The sequence below is a fragment of the Phalangium opilio genome, unplaced genomic scaffold (genome assembly GCF_054372755.1).
Source record: "Phalangium opilio isolate 3A_F unplaced genomic scaffold, DU_Popi_V2 ptg000091l_1, whole genome shotgun sequence".
In the NCBI taxonomy this organism is placed as follows: domain Eukaryota; kingdom Metazoa; phylum Arthropoda; class Arachnida; order Opiliones; family Phalangiidae; genus Phalangium; species Phalangium opilio.
In genome coordinates this window covers 1,224,665-1,243,227 of record NW_028324196.1, presented here as the reverse complement: position 1 = coordinate 1,243,227, position 18,563 = coordinate 1,224,665, and the positions used below count along the sequence as shown (strand labels likewise).

At 45.6% G+C, this 18,563-nt stretch overlaps 1 pseudogene across 1 annotated transcript; it reads left to right on the top strand.

Annotated features, from left to right (window-relative positions):
• Positions 1-5,512: 5,512 nt before the first annotated feature.
• On the top strand, positions 5,513-8,780 carry LOC149644087 (uncharacterized; annotated as a pseudogene). Its single transcript, XR_016372054.1, has 5 exons — positions 5,513-6,366; positions 6,629-7,131; positions 7,165-7,597; positions 7,868-8,104; positions 8,278-8,780. The product of XR_016372054.1 is annotated as an uncharacterized LOC149644087 (transcript).
• Positions 8,781-18,563: the final 9,783 nt, after the last annotated feature.

Below are 18,563 nucleotides of genomic sequence, written 5' to 3'. Positions count from 1 at the left end.
AAGAAAGACATTAGGAAGATTCAAACGAAAAGGAAGCTCTTTGTGGCACCAGACTTTGATGAAACCCCATGGTAATTGGATATTTAGACCAAGCCCTGACATAAAATCAGGTGTTGACTCACCAAAACTGTTTTAGCGATAGTTATCACATATCATAACTCACTGAAAATGTTGCAGAATTTGCCCCCATATCGGTTAGGATTTGTTATATGACGACTGAATAAGTACTTACATTTCAGAGGAACTATCCAAAGATACCCCAAAATGGGAAGCACCAAAATCGAAGGCATTAGGAATGCCTACCATTGACACCTTTGGAATTAAGGAAGCAACCCTTGACTCAATGGGTGTCAATGGCTCCGAATTATTTACTCCACCTCCAGTTTTACGGGACTCCCTCGACAGAATTGTCACCTTTTTGCGGACCTCACTCTTTAAGGAGCTCTATTTTTTTAATTTCTTCGGGAGTGCGGTTTTGACGGTGGACTTCATTAACCCGATTGGTTATTTCCTGCCACCTACTTCTCCTCTCTTCAGGCGTCTTCCAAAGTCATTGATTACCAATGAACGAACAGACTCCAACTGAGTTAATAAGGTGTCTAACTCATCATGGGTATATGGCGCCTTTATCAGTTTTTCAACCATACTATTGTAACCATGCTTGCGATATTTATAAACTCGCCCCACGTGGCCATAAAAGCCTTGGCTAATACTAAGAATAAACTACTAACGTTACGTAGTTACTGTTTTATTCATACTTTACTAAACTAACTAATTAACTAAATTATAATTAAATGGCAACTTGCATTAATACAGTTAAAGAACTTAAAGTTTAAACATAACTACTAATTGATGATGAAGTCAAATTCCAGGGACAAAGCCCTATGCTCGAGCATACTACTACATCTTAGTAGTGAAGAAAGACTGACTTAATATCATAAGCAGTCGATGCTTATATAGTACGGGAAAGGTCAGAGGTAACACTGGGTGTTAATCCTCTATGTAACCTTACACCCCTGGAGTAGAAACTCAGGAGGTCCCTTAATTACTACGGAAGGTTACACTATGTATAATTCAATACAATAATTACAAATAAATCTTGACAACTTTAGAACATATCAATATACATTAAATTACAACTTGACAATTACAAAGGAATAAGAAAATAACTGTTTCACAAGACAAATAAAACTTCACTCTGCCAGTCAATTTAGAAGTACATACAAATTGCACTTTTACGTTTACTCTCACAGTCCTAAACTTTATTTCTCAGCATGGCTCAATTTTAACTCGTATCTCTTGTTCTAGTCTCTACTGGTTCATTTTACTTTTGTTATCAATTCATTGTATTACATTAGTATTATTATGGGGAGCTGTATGACCATTAAGAGATGACCCGATACTGATCGTCAGATAAACCGATATATCGGTGTCGGCCCATCTCTATAAATTATGTCTTCATTAAGATTAGGTAGTTGTGGTTCGTGGAAAATTCTATATTATCAAGGTGACTAATATAGATTAGACGTTTAAAACGTAATTCAATTAGTTTTCATACAAATGTTTCAAGCACATTGTTTATACGAAAATATATACATTTGTTATCGTTCATAAAAAAAAATCTGTAGACTAACTATTTTTTAATACACTAACGATTTATCTAAACCCGCTGTGTTAAGCTATATATAAGGAAAATATTTTGTAATCGAGATATAGTCGTTCGAGACCGGCCCGCTACGTTACTGTAACCTTTGTTTACTTTTATTTAAAAACATTAAATTAAATCTTGTTATGAGAGAACGTTCGTTTTAACTTTAATCACATAAGTTAACAAATCAGAAGTGGGATTAGCAATCCATTTCGGTTCAACACCGGAGCTAGAATACGTTCCATGGTTGTTGGGACACGATCCACCGTTAAAGACGCTTCCATGGCCACCCTAACCGCAAAAGAACTACAGGATGTCATTCAAGCCGCGATAACCACCGCTGCTCAACAAGCCGTCGCCGCTGTCACTACGATCCAACAACCCGGGGCACAAGGTGGTCAGGGGACGGCTCAAGTTCAACAACACCGATGGGGTGACGGAGATCAGCTCATTCCAGTATTTGACCCGATAGAATCCCCACATCAAACCATAACAGCATGGATAGCAAAGGTTGACGATATCGCCTCCTCGTACACCTGGCCAGATGCCGTAACCGTCAGCCATGCCATACCGAAGTTACGAGGAACAGCAAAAACATGGTACGACGGCCTTGCAACAGTCAGCTACACGTGGACTGAATGGAAACAACTGCTTCAGCAATGGTTTCCCGAAACGAAAAGCACCCAACGACTACATCGGGAAATGGAACGTCGTGTCAAACAACCCGGAGAATCTGTGGAGACTTATTTTATGACAAGCGAGGGAAAGCTACCCGTTGTGGCTTTTCCGACACCGCCATGATCGAGTATATCATCACCGGTCTCAACGATGAACGACTCATAACGGCACTTGGAGCGCGCGAATTCACAACACCACAGGAGTTGCTTAGCGGTATGAAGCAAATGGAAGATAGGTACTTGATGGCTCGTCAAACGTCAGACAGTACCATCAGGGTCAGCAGACCCAACGTAAGAGATTCAAAGGATAATAATCAGCATCGTTCTTCCAAAAACGAAACTAGCGACGGTCCACGACACGAGAAACGTACGACCAACGGCTCACGGAAACCACGTTACAACGACAAGGGAGAACCCATTTGTTTCAATTGCTCGCGCTACGGACATTACTCCAGAGACTGCTCCGAACCTCAACAAAAACCACGGTGTCCTACTTGCCAACGAACTGGGCATACCGAAGATAACTGTCCGGACAAAGGCAAATCGAAATCCAATCTCACGTCAGCGCATTTGGACGACAGTACATCGAATCAAAACACGAACCTGAAATATTTCAAGGATGCTACCATCAATGGTCACCCTATTCAAGCGTACGTTGATTTGGGAAGCCAATGCGTTACCATCCGTCTGGACTTCAGCTGGAATATCAAAAACCACCATCGAATTGCACCATAGGCGGCTATGGAGCTGGCCGTGTTGGTCCGATCGGCGTCTTTACGGCTGAAATTATCATTGATCAAGCCAGCGCGACAGTTGAAGTTTACGTAGTACCCAGCATCGCTCAAGCTATACCTTTACTCGTCGGACAGCCGTTCACCGATAAACCACATGTCACCGTCATTCGAAGAAAAGCAACGTTGCGACTTTTCAACGAAGAACATGATACTAACGATAACGACGACGAGTGTCTGACGACGATGAGAATACCAGAACTACCCAAACAGAATGTCAGCTTATGGGTAAAAGAAGCCACCGTCATACCACCCAATTACATTGGTTTGGTTGCGTTATATACGACGGAGGAAAACTGGTACGATCAGGATGTTTACGTCGAAGCCCAGCTACGAACACAGGCTGGGAGAGAACACTACATAGCCAGAAACATACTGAACATCGATGCGGATGGATGCACCATACTACCAGTCGTCAACGTATTGAACACGGATTTACAGTTCAAGTCCAATCAGAGGGAACTTAGAGTGGACCGATGCGAAGAACAGTCTATTGACCCTGCCGTACTTCAGGTCCTAGCCACTGATCAGCGAAAAAGGCGACCGATAGACATAAACGAAGTCAACGTTGGACCGTCAGTATCGGCTAAACAAAAAACAGTCCTTGCATGATCTCATCACCGAGTACCGCGACTGCTTTGCAGACAACATCAACGAGCTTGGAAGGACCACGGCTACGAAAATGACGATCGAACTGACGACTGACCAACCCGTCACGTTTAGACCTTATCGTTTATCTCATAGTCAACGAGAGAAGGTCCGGAACATGGTTGCCGAATTGAAACAGGCCAACATAATCGAAGATTCATTCTCTCCCTACTCCAGTCCTGTCCTGGTGGTCAAAAAGAAGACGGGTGATGAACGACTCTGCATCGACTACAGAGGGTTAAACAAAATTACGAAACGAGATGCCTATCCATTACCTCTTATCGATGACCAGCTCGAAAGACTTAGCGGGAATAAATGGTTCACCGCTCTGGACATGGCTTCAGGATATTATCAGATCCCGGTCGATAAAGAGTCCCAAGATAAAACGTCGCTCATCACACCGGATGGACAATATAACTTCAAGACCATGCCTTTCGGACTAACGAACGCCCCAGCAGTATTTCAGAGGATGGTCAATGCCGTGCTTGGTCCGTTGAGATTCACGATCGCCCTAGCGTATATGGATGATATCCTCATACCAACAACGACAGTTGAAAAAGGCCTCGACCACCTACGTCAAATTCTCGACGTCTTCCGAAACGCCAACCTCACCTTGAACCTGCGGAAATGCTTTTTCCTACGCAATGAAATCGATTACCTGGGATTCGAATTTGGTCAGCATGGTATACGTCCTGGGAAAAGGAAGATTGAATGCGTCCAACACTTTCCACAAGAACCATTGACACGATTGTTGAAGAAAGACTCCGTATGGACGTGGACTGAACACGAAGAAAATGCGTTTGTTGCCCTGAAGAAATGCCTGTCAGAACGCCCGCTCTTGGGACTATATCAGCATGATGCCGAAACAGAAATCCATACAGACGCTTGTAGTATTGGTATCGGAGCGATGTTACTTCAGAGAGGGGACGACACTCTGTTTCACCCTATTCAATATGCAAGTCGCCGTACAACCCCAGAAGAAAGTCGGTACAATTCAAGCGAGCTGGAGACTTTGGCTGTAGTCTGGGCATTGGAAAGATTTCGTGTCTATTTACTCGGTAGAATGTTCACTGATTGTAACGCCGTACGAGAAACTATGTCCAAACGCAACATTCTCCCAAGAATCGGACGATGGTTCCTCAAATTACAAGAGTTCACATACGATATCGAACATCGACCAGGGACAAAGATGGCCCACGTGAATGCACTCAGTCGCGCACCATACGACAACCCGGAGGAAACTGATTCAGTTGATGGGCTTCACGTTTTGAATGTCCACATAACGCTTGATGACTGGTTAGCCACCGCTCAACACGAAGATCCAAAACTACGGCTAATCAAGGAAAAATTGGAGCGAAAAACAAGACTTACGAAAGATGAGAAATCCGTTCATCAGGAATACATACTGAAAGATGGAAAAATCTTCAAGCGAACGTCCAACGATAGAGGAGACGAGAAGTATCTTTGGGTCGTACCTCAAAAGGCTCGCTGGCGAATCGTCAAAAAACATCATGATGACATAGGTCATTTTGGAGTGGATAAAACTTTGTCGAAAATGCGTGAAAAATTCTGGTTTCCCGGCATGAAGAAATACGTCCGCCGCTACATCTCTTCTTGTTTGGACTGTCTATACCACAAGTATCCCGGAGGAAGAAAGCCAGGTTACCTGCACCCAATTGAGAAAGTAGCCCATCCGTTCGATACCATCCACGTGGACCACCTGGGACCATTCGTTAGAAGTGTGATAACCTTTGCACCTTATCGATTTATATGTTTTTTATTAATACGTTTCAAGTTGTATAAAAGCCAGTAGTAACATAATAAAAAAGTCAGTTATTGTTTACACGTTTACAAGAGTAGTCGTGCTTCTTTTACGCGTTACATACGGCGTTATTACAGTGGCGACGGAGTGAACTTTCGATTCTCGATGGCGGCATATTTGGGGTCTGTTGGCGAGTTCCTTCCGGGGGAGGACGACTGGAAGTCTTACGTCGAACGATTGGAGCTGTTCTTCACGGTTAACGGCATTGACAAGAAGTTACAGGCGGGTGTGTTGCTGATTTCTGTGGGTAAGAAGGTGTATGCTCTTATCCAGGACTTATGCGCGCCGACTGCGCCAAGCGATGTATCCTACACCGATCTTGTGGCTAAGTTAACGGCGCACTTCAACCCCGAACCAAATATAACGGCTGAGAGGCGACGTTTTGGCCGATGTCACCAAAAACCTCAAGAATCGATAGCGGATTACGTGGCTTCACTGCGACACCTGAGCAAAACTTGCAAGTTCGGGCCCAGATCGATGACTACTTACGAGACCAGTTTGTGGCGGGTATTCGGGACGAGTCTACGCTGAAGAAACTGTTGTCTGTCAAGTCTCTAACATTTTCCGCGGCTACAGAACTGGCTATGTCAATGGAGCTAGCCACACGGGACGCTGAGGATATCAAGGGTAATGGATCTACGGTTCCAGTTCAAGCGCTCCGGGGCCAGAAGGTACGCCCTACGATGTCAGGTGCCAGTTGCGACCCCTGCTTTCGCTGCGGAAAAAGTAATCATAGTCCGGACGATTGTTCTGCTAAGGATAAGGACTGTCGTACCTGTGGTAGGAGAGGTCACTTTTCAACTGTGTGTCGTTCCAAAGAGGGCAAAGCAGGACCTAGGAGCCGACGACGGAGGAAGGCGAGAGACCAGGGTGACAGGCCGAAACGTCGCCTCTCAGCCGTGATATTTGGTTCGGGGTTGAAGTGCGCCGTTAACTTAGCCACAAGATCGGTGTAGGATACATCGTTTGGCGCAGTCGTTAGGATCGTTCTCCACTCCCATAACCCATAATAAGATCACTCGTACTCATGAGTTTTTCGTAGTCAAGGGCAAGGAACGACCATTACTTGGCCGCACGTTTTTCCGGCAGTTCCAGATCAAGCTGGAAGATGTCCGTAGCATGACGAAAGAAGTCAGAACGGTTACACTAAAGGACGTCATGGAAAAACATTCAACGCTATTCACGGACGAACTGGGTTGCGTTAAGAATCAAGTCGCTACACTCACGCTACGTCCAGATGTTAAACCGGTTTTTAAGAAACCACGACCAATGCCGTTCGCGTTGCTCAAACCAGTTGAACGGGAACTGAGGCGCCTACAAGAACAGGGAATCTTGAAACCAGTTAAAGTGTCCGACTGGGTCACGCCAATCGTCCCAGTAATGAAGAAAAACGGGGAGGTTCGTATTTGCGCGGACTACAGTGTCACCGTTAATCCAAATCTAAGGATCGAACAGTATCCCCTACCCACTGCACCTGAGCTTTTTAGTAAGCTGGCCGGGGGACAGAAGTTCACGAAGTTGGACATGCGACACGCGTACGCGCAGGTGAAATTGGACATGCGACACGCGTACGCGCAGGTGAAATTGGACACGGACTCTCAGAAAATCTGCACTATAAACACGCATTTGGGCTTGTTTGAGGTGACTCGTTTGATGTACGGAGTTGCGTCGGCCCCAGCCATTTTCCAACGTATTATGGCGGAAGTTCTCGGCGGTATCCCCGGCTGTCAGTCATTCCTGGATGACGTTTTGGTCACAGCGCAGAACGACGACAACCATTTGCTGACCTTGGATCGAGTCTTGGGCACCATGGAGGACAACGGATTCCGGCTAGGTAAGGACAAATGTTCACTAATGTTACCAGAAGTTGTCTACCTAGGTCATAAGATTTCACGGGACGGTATCCAGCCGACTAAGGATAAGGTCGAGGGCATACTCCGAGCCCGCTTAGTTGTGGCTAAGTTAACGGCGCACTTCAACCCCGAACCAAATATCACGGCTGAGAGGCGATGTTTCGGCCTGTCACCCTGGTCTCTCGCCCGAACGTTTTGGACAATCTTAAATTAACAATTTAGGAGGGAGGTGTGATAACCTTTGCACCTTATCGATTTATATGTTTTTTATTAATACGTTTCAAGTTGTATAAAAGCCAGTAGTAACATAATAAAAAAGTAAGTTATTGTTTACACGTTTACAAGGGTAGTCGTGCTTCTTTTACGCGTTACATACGGCGTTATTACAAGAAGCATTCGTGGGAATACGTACCTCGTCTTTATCGTAGACGCATTTACCAAGTATACCATACTTCGCCCCGTACGGAATGCCAGCTCGGGTCCAGTTATGAAAATCCTTGAAGAACTTATTGGTTTGTTTGGAGCACCACGACGACTTATTACTGACCAAGGAAATGAGTACACTAGCAAGAACTTCGAGGCTGTCTGCGAACGGGCGAATATTATCCACGTTAAGAATTCTACAGCAACTCCCCGCGGAAACGGTCAAGTAGAACGGTATAATCGTACCATTACGCCTTCCATCGCAAGCCTTAGTTGAAGAGATGATGAAAAAGACTGGGACGAACGGCTGCACCAGACCCAATGGGGTGAAACAATACGGAACACCATGCCACTAAAACAACGCCATTTTCCTTATTGTTCAATTATGAACCACGAAACCCAACGGGAAATCAAGTCATCGACGCTGTTAACATAACCTTAGACAAGGACATCTTGGAGCGACGGGCAGAGGCTATAGACAAGATCAGAGCAGATCAAGAGAAACAGAGTCAGCGGTACAACGCCAAACGATCCAAAGCAACGACGTACGAGCCTGGCGATCTTGTCGTTGTTGAGAGGGAACCCGCAGCAACAGGACTGTCCAGAAAAACCAACGCCAAGTTTAAAGGTCCGTATGTAGTCTCCAAAAAACTGGGCTACGACCGGTATCAAATTGAAGATCTTCCCGGAACACAACGCACCCAACGATTCTACCGAAATACAGCCCCAGTGGACATACTAAAGCGATGGAACCTGTTCGATGCTCAGGACGAATTCAAGTCGGATGAGGAAGGCGACAACGACGATGCATTCTCAATCAATCCAACTAGTACTGATTCGAACGTTCCCGATGGCAGTGCCTGGACACCACCACCTCTTTCGACTATCAGAACGCGTAGCCAAACGAAAAACAACTAATGTATTAACGGCATCTATAATTGTTAATATTAGTCAGGGGCCTAATGCTTAGGATGGCCGAATGTTATCGTTCATAAAAAAAATCTGTAGACTAACTATTTTTTAATACACTAACGATTTATCTAAACCCGCTGTGTTAAGCTATATATAAGGAAAATATTTTGTAATCAAGATATAGTCGTTCGAGACCGGCCCGCTACGTTACTGTAACCTTTGTTTACTTTTATTTAAAAACATTAAATTAAATCTTGTTATGAGAGAACGTTCGTTTTAACTTTAATCACATAAGTTAACACATTAATCAACATTACACATTGTTACCAAATCATTACCTTAACAAGCGGCTGTCTCTAGTATGTTGAATTGATTCAATGAAGACAAAGCAAATATAGAGCAGACAGCAACGAAAAAATTAATTGAAATAGCCGGCACGAAATTACTGTTTAGTTCATAAGATAGGTGGCTTTAATAACTTAATTTGGGGTTAAAGTTTACAGCGCTGACCTTTGACGATAAATTTACACTGTACACTGACCTTACACTGAGATTCAGTTCCACTTGAAATGCTAACTGAACTGAATTGTAAGGCTTATTTTTGCCAGCTGAACCTCCAATCACTGACCCAAGGAAAGGAACGTCATCGATGGATGCCGCCAATTAGAAGTCCAAGGGCAATAGTTGACGGTCCAACCAGCGAGCCAAGGGCTTAAGGAGGAGCTAAACTTTTCTGCAGAATACGGCCGCTGGACCCTGTCGGGTGAATCAATTGTTATCCGCAATAGGCTTAGTGAACCAAAATGTAAATAATTGAGACCTGAGGTGAAGTAAACTTTGGGTTTCAATTTTCGTGTCTGTAATGAAGGGACATTAACGGTTCAGAGTGAGCCGTAAGTTAAATACACGTTTAAATAATCAGGTTTAGATTTTATAATAGAAAAAAGAATCATGTTGGCAATTAGATCAGTGAAAGGGCTAATCGTTATCGGGTTATAGCCTAGAAGTTTTCATTCTTATTATGGTGCGCATTGACTTTCAGCGCGTCTAACCACAAGTCAGCTTTGGTGATATTTAACGTTAACACTCATGTTGGCAAACTAAGAATATCGTTGAGGTGAAACAAGACAGTAGTGTTTATACTGCTAACTAGTTACCTCTCCGAGTGACGTATGTCACGGAGAGGTATTACACCGCCGTGTCTGTCTGTCTGTCTGTCTGTCTGTGTGTCTGTTAGACCTCACGTGACCGCGTTCGCAGTTTACAAATCGGAGCAAACAAATACCCGATTTCCGGAACGCGTTCGCGATTCACGGAAATTTGGCCATTCATCTACCAACACCAGTCTTTACTAACTGGCTTCTAAGGACCACAATCTGCTAGTCTTTGTCCATCCCACATGGACACTAGTCTGTAGTTGCTGTTCTTAAGCACCACCATCTTCTGTTCTTCGTCAATCCCACATTGACACCAGCTTCTATACACCACCATCTTCTGTTCTTCGTCAATCTGTTGGAACTCCTCCAATAATGGAAAAAATAACCTACTAATATGTTATCGTTTTTTAACTTGTCACATGTTTTTTAAGTTGTACATATATACCAAAGTTTAACAATGAAAAAGGGCATTCGGTCCGATGGCGGTCTTATCTTAATAAAGTTGTTTTGGTTGTTACCTCTTGCGTTCTCTCTCTCTCCATGAGCCGTTACAACAGTGGTGTCAAAAGTGGGGTGTCGTTTTCCGGTCTTCGGGAATAGTCGCGTTACGGTTTTTCGGGTAAAGTCGCGATACTGATTCCGAAAACATGCCGAAGCAGGAAAGCGGATCCTCCGAGGCCTCCTCCTCGTCCGCTCTGGGAGACGTGTTGAACGCGTTTATGCAGCAGCAAATAGCGTCCCAGAAGCAGAACCAAAGGATCATCGACCTTCTACTCCAGAAAACAGGTCCCGCCGGTCCGTCAACCTCGACTCCAGCATCCACATCCACGATAGCTTGCCTTGACATTCCAATCTTCGAGCCTGATGAACACGATGGCGACAAATTGGAACAATGGCTGAAGAGATTTGACTATCTCGTGGATATTAGTGTCCCAAATCTGACCGACGTTGCCAAAGTCAAGTATCTGGTCTCGAAACTGTCTAACGAAGCCTTCAGCGAGTATTATCGGTCCTGTATGCCCAAAGAGCCAACGGACTACTCGTATGCAACGACAGTAGAGAACCTCAAGAAACTTTTCGGGAAGAAACAGACACTCTTCATAGAAAGATTCAACCTAATGCGGATCCAGCGTCACTTGGATGAAGATTATGGCCCGTATTTCAACCGCGTTAAACTACTTCTAAAGCGCTTCAATTTCTCCGATTTGACCGAAGATCAATTCGGAATTCTGGTTTCCCTATGTGGATTGTCCAGACCAGAAGACGAATCCATACGAACCAGAATCCTGCAACGGTTAAATACCGAGGCCAACATTGAACTCAAGAATGTCATTGACGAAGTCCTGACCATCGTCGCTACGAAGACTGAACAGACGGTTTTCCAAGCAAAGGCCACGCCGATCAACAGCTTCCGTCGTCGGAAGACATCTGTACGGCATCCTTCCAGATCTCCCGAGAAGCGGAGAGCCAAGTCATCTCAAAGATCTTCGAAACCGCCGCCATACGCCTGTTTTCGATGCGGAGAGATGCACTGGGTCAGGGAATGCACGCACGCTAAGACCGAATGCCATAAATGCTCTCGAACAGGTCACCTCGCTAGTCAATGCGAAAATCAGAAACGAGTATCCGGACACCGGAAACCTGACAGAAGCCAGATAAATACAGTCAGTCTGAATTCCATGCGACCTTCGAAACTCATAACGGGGGAATTCTTGGTTAACGACGTTCCCGTAGTTTTCTACTTGGACAGTGGAGCGGAAGGCAACATTATCAATGAGGCGACTTACGAACGAATTGGTAAGCCGAAGTTAACCCCCTGCAGCGAGCAAGGAGTGCTATTCGATGGATCAAGCACTACATTCCTTGGGAAAGCAACGGCAAAATTTAAACTGGGACCAGCTGAAATTCAACACGACTTCTACTTGGCAAAAGACGGATCCCTAAACCTACTGGGAGTGGAAACCCTGGATTTCTTCGGTCTGCTGGATAGCTTACGACAATGCTCCCGACTCGGTACTCAAGCCATCAATCTCTGTACCGCCTCACCTGGAACGCCTCAAAGATTAAGAGAAGCAGACTGCATTGCGACGCTGAAGGATGAGTTCCCGGATGTCTTTGAGGACGGTTTGGGGCTGTGTACCAAAGCCAAAGCTCGCCTTACTCTCAAACCCGGAAGCACTCCAGTATACCGTAGAGCCAGGCCAGTTCCGTTTGCCGCCCGCAAAACTATCGAAATGGAGATCAAACGCCTGGAAGAGTCAAATGTCCTGAAAGCCGTCGAGCACACTGATTGGGCAGCACCAATCGTAAGCGTAAGGAAACCTAACGGCACTACCCGTCTTTGCGCAGATTTTTCCACCGGCCTGAATGAGACCATAGAACTCAATCAACACCCATTACCGCTGCCGGAAGACATATTTGCGACGCTCAACGGGGGAAAACTTTTCTCCCAATTGGATCTATCTGAAGCATACTTACAAGTAGAACTGGACGACGATTCTAAACCGCTTTGTACCATTTCCACTCATCTGGGAAACTTCCAATATCAGAGACTTCCGTTTGGGGTGAAATCCGCTCCGGGGATTTTCCAAACCATAATGGACCAAATGCTTGCTGGACTTGAATTCGCAACAGCTTACCTCGATGATATAATCATTGTCAGCCGTAACTTCGAAGATCACCAGCAACACCTCAAAGAAGTACTCTCCCGCATTAAAGACTATGGATTCCGCCTTCGCCTCGAGAAATGTAAACTATTCATGACACAAATAAAATATCTGGGATTCATTATCGATAGCGCTGGTCGACGACCCGACCCCGAGAAGATCAAGGCTATTGTCCACATGCCAGCACCAGTTGACCTGCCAACATTACGTTCATTTTTGGGAATGGTGAACTATTACCAGGTTTTCGTTAATAATATGCGTTTCATGAGACAGCCACTGGACGAATTATTGGAATCCAAACGGACTTGGTCTTGGACACCTAAATGCCAGAACGCCTTCGAGGAACTGAAGATGACGCTTCAATCAGATCTCCTTTTAACACATTATGATCCTACACTGGACATCATTGTCGCTGCTGATGCCTCCGATTATGGACTTGGGGCGGTCTTCCAACATCGCATGCCAGATGGGTCAATTCAAGCTGTAGCTCATGTATCCCGGGCATTGACCCCGGCGGAGAAGAACTATAGTCAAATCGAGAAGGAAGGTCTCGCGCTTACCTTCGCGGTCAAGAAGTTTCATAAAATGCTCTATGGGCGCCGCTTTACTCTGCTCACGGATCAAAAACCGCTGTTAGCAATCTTTGGAAGCAAGAAAGGCATACCGGTCCATACGGCTAACCGTCTCCAACGCTGGGCACTCATTCTTATCGCCTATGACTTCAAGATAGAATACCGCAAGACTACCTCTTTCGGGCAGGCCGACGCCCTGTCCAGACTTATCTCGTCACATTCCTCTCCGGACGACGACATCGTACTCGCAAGTCTCCAAGTCACAGACGATGTGAAGGCCATAGTCCGACAGCTTCCAGTCACTTTCCAAGACATTCAATCCTCTGCTCAGGCGGATCCAGTCTTACAGAAGGTCGTCGGGTATATTCGGAATGGGTGGCCGACATTAAAGAATATCCGAGCGACACCTGAGGCAACCACCCTCGAACAATTCCACAGAAGGAAGGACCTGCTTACTATCGAGCAGGGTTGTGTGCTTCTACAGAATAGAGTGGTAATACCTTACCCCTTACGAGCAACAGTCCTGAAACTACTTCACCGAGGACATCCTGGAACCAGTAGGATGAAATCTTTGGCTCGCGCTCACGCCTACTGGCCTTTTCTGGACGCTCAGATTGAAGACTACGTGAAGAAATGTTCCAAATGTCGCTCTGCAGCAAAGTTCCCTGTCAAGACTCTGTTGCATTCCTGGCCGAAAGCCGTGAAGGCCTGGCAGAGGATACACATCGACTACGCCGGTCCCCATAACGGCCACCAGTATCTTATAGTCGTCGATGCCTATAGCAAGTATCCCGAGATTTTCGACATGAAAACCACCACGTCATCCGCCACCATATCCGTCCTGAACAACCTTTTTGCACGCTATGGTTATCCGGAAGTACTGGTGAGCGATAACGGAACCCAGTTTGCTTCACACGACTTCGCCTCGTTCTGTTCCCGAAAAGGGATCCAGCATATCTTCTCCCCGCCGTACCATCCACAATCCAATGGGCAGGCGGAACGTTTCGTGGACACCTTCAAGAGGGCATTAGAAAAACTCAAGGGCGAAGGAGATGTCCCGTATATGCTAGACGTCTTCCTACTGTCCTATCGCTCAACCCCTAACTACAGTATAGACCAGAAAAGCCCTGCAGAACTCTTCTTGGGCCGAACACTTCGTACCGAGCTAGACCTTCTACATCCTCCGGCCTCTTCGTCATCAGAGCGCAATCCAACCATGGAGCGACAATTCAACCGTCATCATGGGGCTCGACGACGCACCTTCAAAGTCGGAGACCTAGTCTATGCTCGGCAACACCAGTCAAAGACGTGGTATCCAGGAAGAATTCAAACGGTCAAAGGCGTAGTTTATGATGTTCTTATGGATGATGCCACTAACAAGAAGTTCCATGCCAACCAACTTTACCACCGTCTGAACAACGATCCCTACTCCGTATTCATGGACACATTCGATCTACCCATCCCTGACCGAAGAGTAAATCCCGATCGAGTTCCTGCTGGGACCACAGTGCCCGCTCCCGAACGCCATGTACGGTTCAACATACCAGACGCAGACTCCGAGGATGAGGGAGTACGGCGGTCCGGACGAGTAAAGAAGATACCCGAGCGCATCAGTATGGATCCCCGCCAGAAGTCCTACGATTTTACTTAAAAGGGGAGGTGTTGGAACTCCTCCAATAATGGAAAAAATAACCTACTAATATGTTATCGTTTTTTAACTTGTCACATGTTTTTTAAGTTGTACATATATACCAAAGTTTAACAATGAAAAAGGGCATTCGGTCCGATGGCGCTCTTATCTTAATAAAGTTGTTTTGGTTGTTACCTCTTGCGTTCTCTCTCTCCATGAGCCGTTACAACACAATCCCACATTGACACCAGCTTCTATACACCACCATCTTCTGTTCTTCGTCAATCCCACATTGACACCAGCTTCTATACACCACCATCTTCTGTTCTTCGTCAATCCCACATTGACACCAGCTTCTATACACCACCATCTTCTGTTCTTCGTCAATCCCACATTGACACCAGCTTCTATACACCACCATCTTCTGTTCTTCGTCAATCCCACATTGACACCAGCTTCTATACACCACCATCTTATGTTCTTCGTCAATCCCACATTGACACCAGCTTCTATGCACCACCATCATCAGGGCTTTGTCCATTCCGGCTTCTTCTCCATCGTTATCGTTTGGTTTTAAGATATACGCGGCGATCGGCTAGGGTTACGAGAAACTTCTAGCCTCCCAATGGCAGCGCTTCCACCATCGGTTCACGCGAATGTGTTTTTATCTATTATTATAATCAGAAGCGGATAAGAGGAGAAGCCTCTATTTAGGCAAAAAACGTGAAACGTCTTGTTTTCGCGCTTAGAGACATCGACGCAGCGATACAATTTTATTGACGGCGAAAAAATAGCGCCTTTACATAAGATATAAAAGTCCTACGCCAGCGGCTATTTTGAAATTGTAACTGTCGTCTGCTACAGTGTTGTCTGTGATAAAGTGATGGTAGGCCCAGGGTTAGTTCAATAATGGATATTGAAGCTGTTTATGGTTTAATTTTAAAAGATATTACAAGTGAAAGTTTCGTAAAGCATATTGGGAATGAAAGACAAGAAATTTTACATAATTTATTTGTAAAAATCTCGCTTACTTTAGACAAACACTCCCAAGTAAACTTTATGGTCTAATAAGAAGGTTATGTTCAATATTTTTAAATTTGAAAGAGAATATTTCCAAAAATAGTTCCAAGAAAAAGTGCCAAAAACTGAAAAACAATGTTGAAAAGAATACTAGGCTTATATTAGATTGGTATTCGGCGATTTCCAAAGACTATCATTGTCTCTCCTCGTATTTTGATCGTATGTGCGCCGCCATTTTATTTTATCTTTTTTTTGGGCAAGGTCGAACTATTTTCTTTCTACAAAGACTATTCATTAGTTGTCAGTCCTCAACCACTTTAGTGTTCTCTTTAGTGAAGCGCGAAACCAAGACGTTTCAGATTTTTAACGTGGCGTCTATGGCTTGATAGAGGCTTCCCTCCGAAGGAGGTTTAATTATAGGCTTCTGTTATAATGGAAACGAATCGTATATATACCCCAAAATTTGAAGAAAGTGGGCAAGAGGGGTACCATTCACTTTAAACGTCAATATTAGCAAAGTTTCTAAAGATAATAGGAACAACTTTATTTTAAACGATTTACTGGCGATTAAAATAATTAATATCATTTATATTTAATTAATTATTTAAAATAAACTTATTTCTATGTAATGACACAAGTGAGAGTTTATAAAGAACGAGTAATGAAGATTGCATTCGAATCGAAACACTACACGCACATCTAAGTTAATATAAAGCGAGTAGGATGATAAGATCTCTTATTATTATAATAGTTGTTGAGGAGGGTACGCGCCCTAGCACCGATGCCAAAGGCATATTGTGCATCCTCATATTCAGGCCTTGAATAGGTCCGTAGCTGCAGCGTAGCGAAGAATTCACTCCACCGTAATAGAGGAGACCCTCGAGGGTTCCAAAGTATGTGAATCAAAATATTCTAGTCTAAGCGAGGCGAAGCAGTCGCACTAGCAAAGTACGTGAGCGGATGTTTCTTCCTTCTCCTGACACGACCTACAGAGAGGGTCGTCGGCAAAACCCATCAGATGGAGGTGCCTATTAAGCCGACAGTGCCCGGTCAAAAGACCGGTGGCCAGCCTAATATCCCATCTGCTGAGCGAAATTAGGTCTCTGGCACGAGACCTGCAGGGACCATTGACAAAAAGTTTAGTCTGTCTCTGGCCCTCCATGTTATGCCAGAGTTGGTTTTGTATGACAGTCAACCTGTCATGCAGACACCGTTTGACGTGCCTGTAGGGGATGGGGACGGCCGGCTCAGGCCCCAAGAGCTTGGCCTCCGCACCCCTTTTCGCAAATCTATCGGCTTGCTCATTGCCATTGCTGTTCCCCGGCACCCAGTACAACAGAACCCTGTTGCAGGATGCCAGTCGCGCTAGCAGATCAAGGCAGCTGCGCACCAGTTGAGAGGTAATCTGACACTGGTTCAGCGCGTTCAGGGCGGCCTGACTGTCAGAATAAATTCTCACAGTCCGTCCGGTATACCCTTTGTTAATGCAGTAATCTGCGCAATAACAGATCGCGGCAATTTCCGCCTGGAACACACTAGCGAAGGTACCCAGGCAAGCAGAAAAGCCGACCCTTGTGGTTTGGCAGTAATAGCCGGCGCCAGCGCCGGAATCAGTCTTGGAACCATCGGTGAACCAAATAGTTTCACCCCCAGTGCCAAGAGGCAGCAGGTTAGTCCACTCTGCCCGACTGGGAAAGTGGATGCTGAAAGGCTTAGTGAAATCAAAACTGGTAACGGTTTTTTGTCAGAGCACATCGTAAGCGACGGCTCAAGTGCGGCGTACTCCAGGCCACTAATGTTGAGCCTGTAGGCTCCCATGACAGCCTCCTCCTCAATGAAGAGATGAAGAGGAAGCATGTCAAGGAGCACCTCCAGGGAAGCAGTTGGGGTCGATCTCATGGCCTTCGTAACACCAATGCAGACAAGCCTTTGAAGCTTGCGCAGGGCAGCCTGCACCGTCTTAAGCCGGACCCTTGTCCACCAGACAAGTGCCCCGTAAGATAGTATGGGTCTGATGATCCCATGTGAGTCTGCAATCAAAGGTCACCCCCTGGTATTTCACCTCGGAGGACTTTGTCAGGACCTGGCCAAAGAAAGAGATATCATTGAACAGATCCTTAGTATTCTTCCTCGTAAAAGGAACAAGGACAGTTTTATCAGGATTAACGGTGAGGTTAACCGCCTGATACCATTGCTCCACGCTAGAGAGAGCAGATCTCATAAGCGCGGTAGCAGTATCCGGGAACTTCCCGGTAAAGACTATCGCTACATCGTCCGCATACCCGAAGCAGCTACAGCCCCCAGCACCCCCGAGCCTCCCCAAGAGTTCGTCCACCACCAGGCACCACAACAGGGGGGAGAGCACTCCACCCTGAGGGCAGCCCCTGCTGGTAGTCACCCCTAGAGAGTCCCCAAGGAGGGACGCCGACACCTCGCGGTCGGTAAGCATGGACTTGATCCAGCGGCCAAGAGTGTCGCTGATGTGAAATCTCTTGACAGCTTCAGTAATAACCGAGCTAGAGACCTTGTCAAAGGCCCCCTCAATATCGAGGAAGACGGCCAGTGAAATTTCCTGAAACTCGAATGCCCTATCCAGGCAATTCGTAAGGCCGTGAAGGGCCGTCTCAGTGGATTTGCCTTTTTGGTAGGCAAATTGTGAAGAGGAGAGAGAAGAGAGGAGAGAGGAGTTACCGAAAGTACCTCGTCTCTAATGTACCTGTCCACCAGCTTCTCCAGAATTTGAG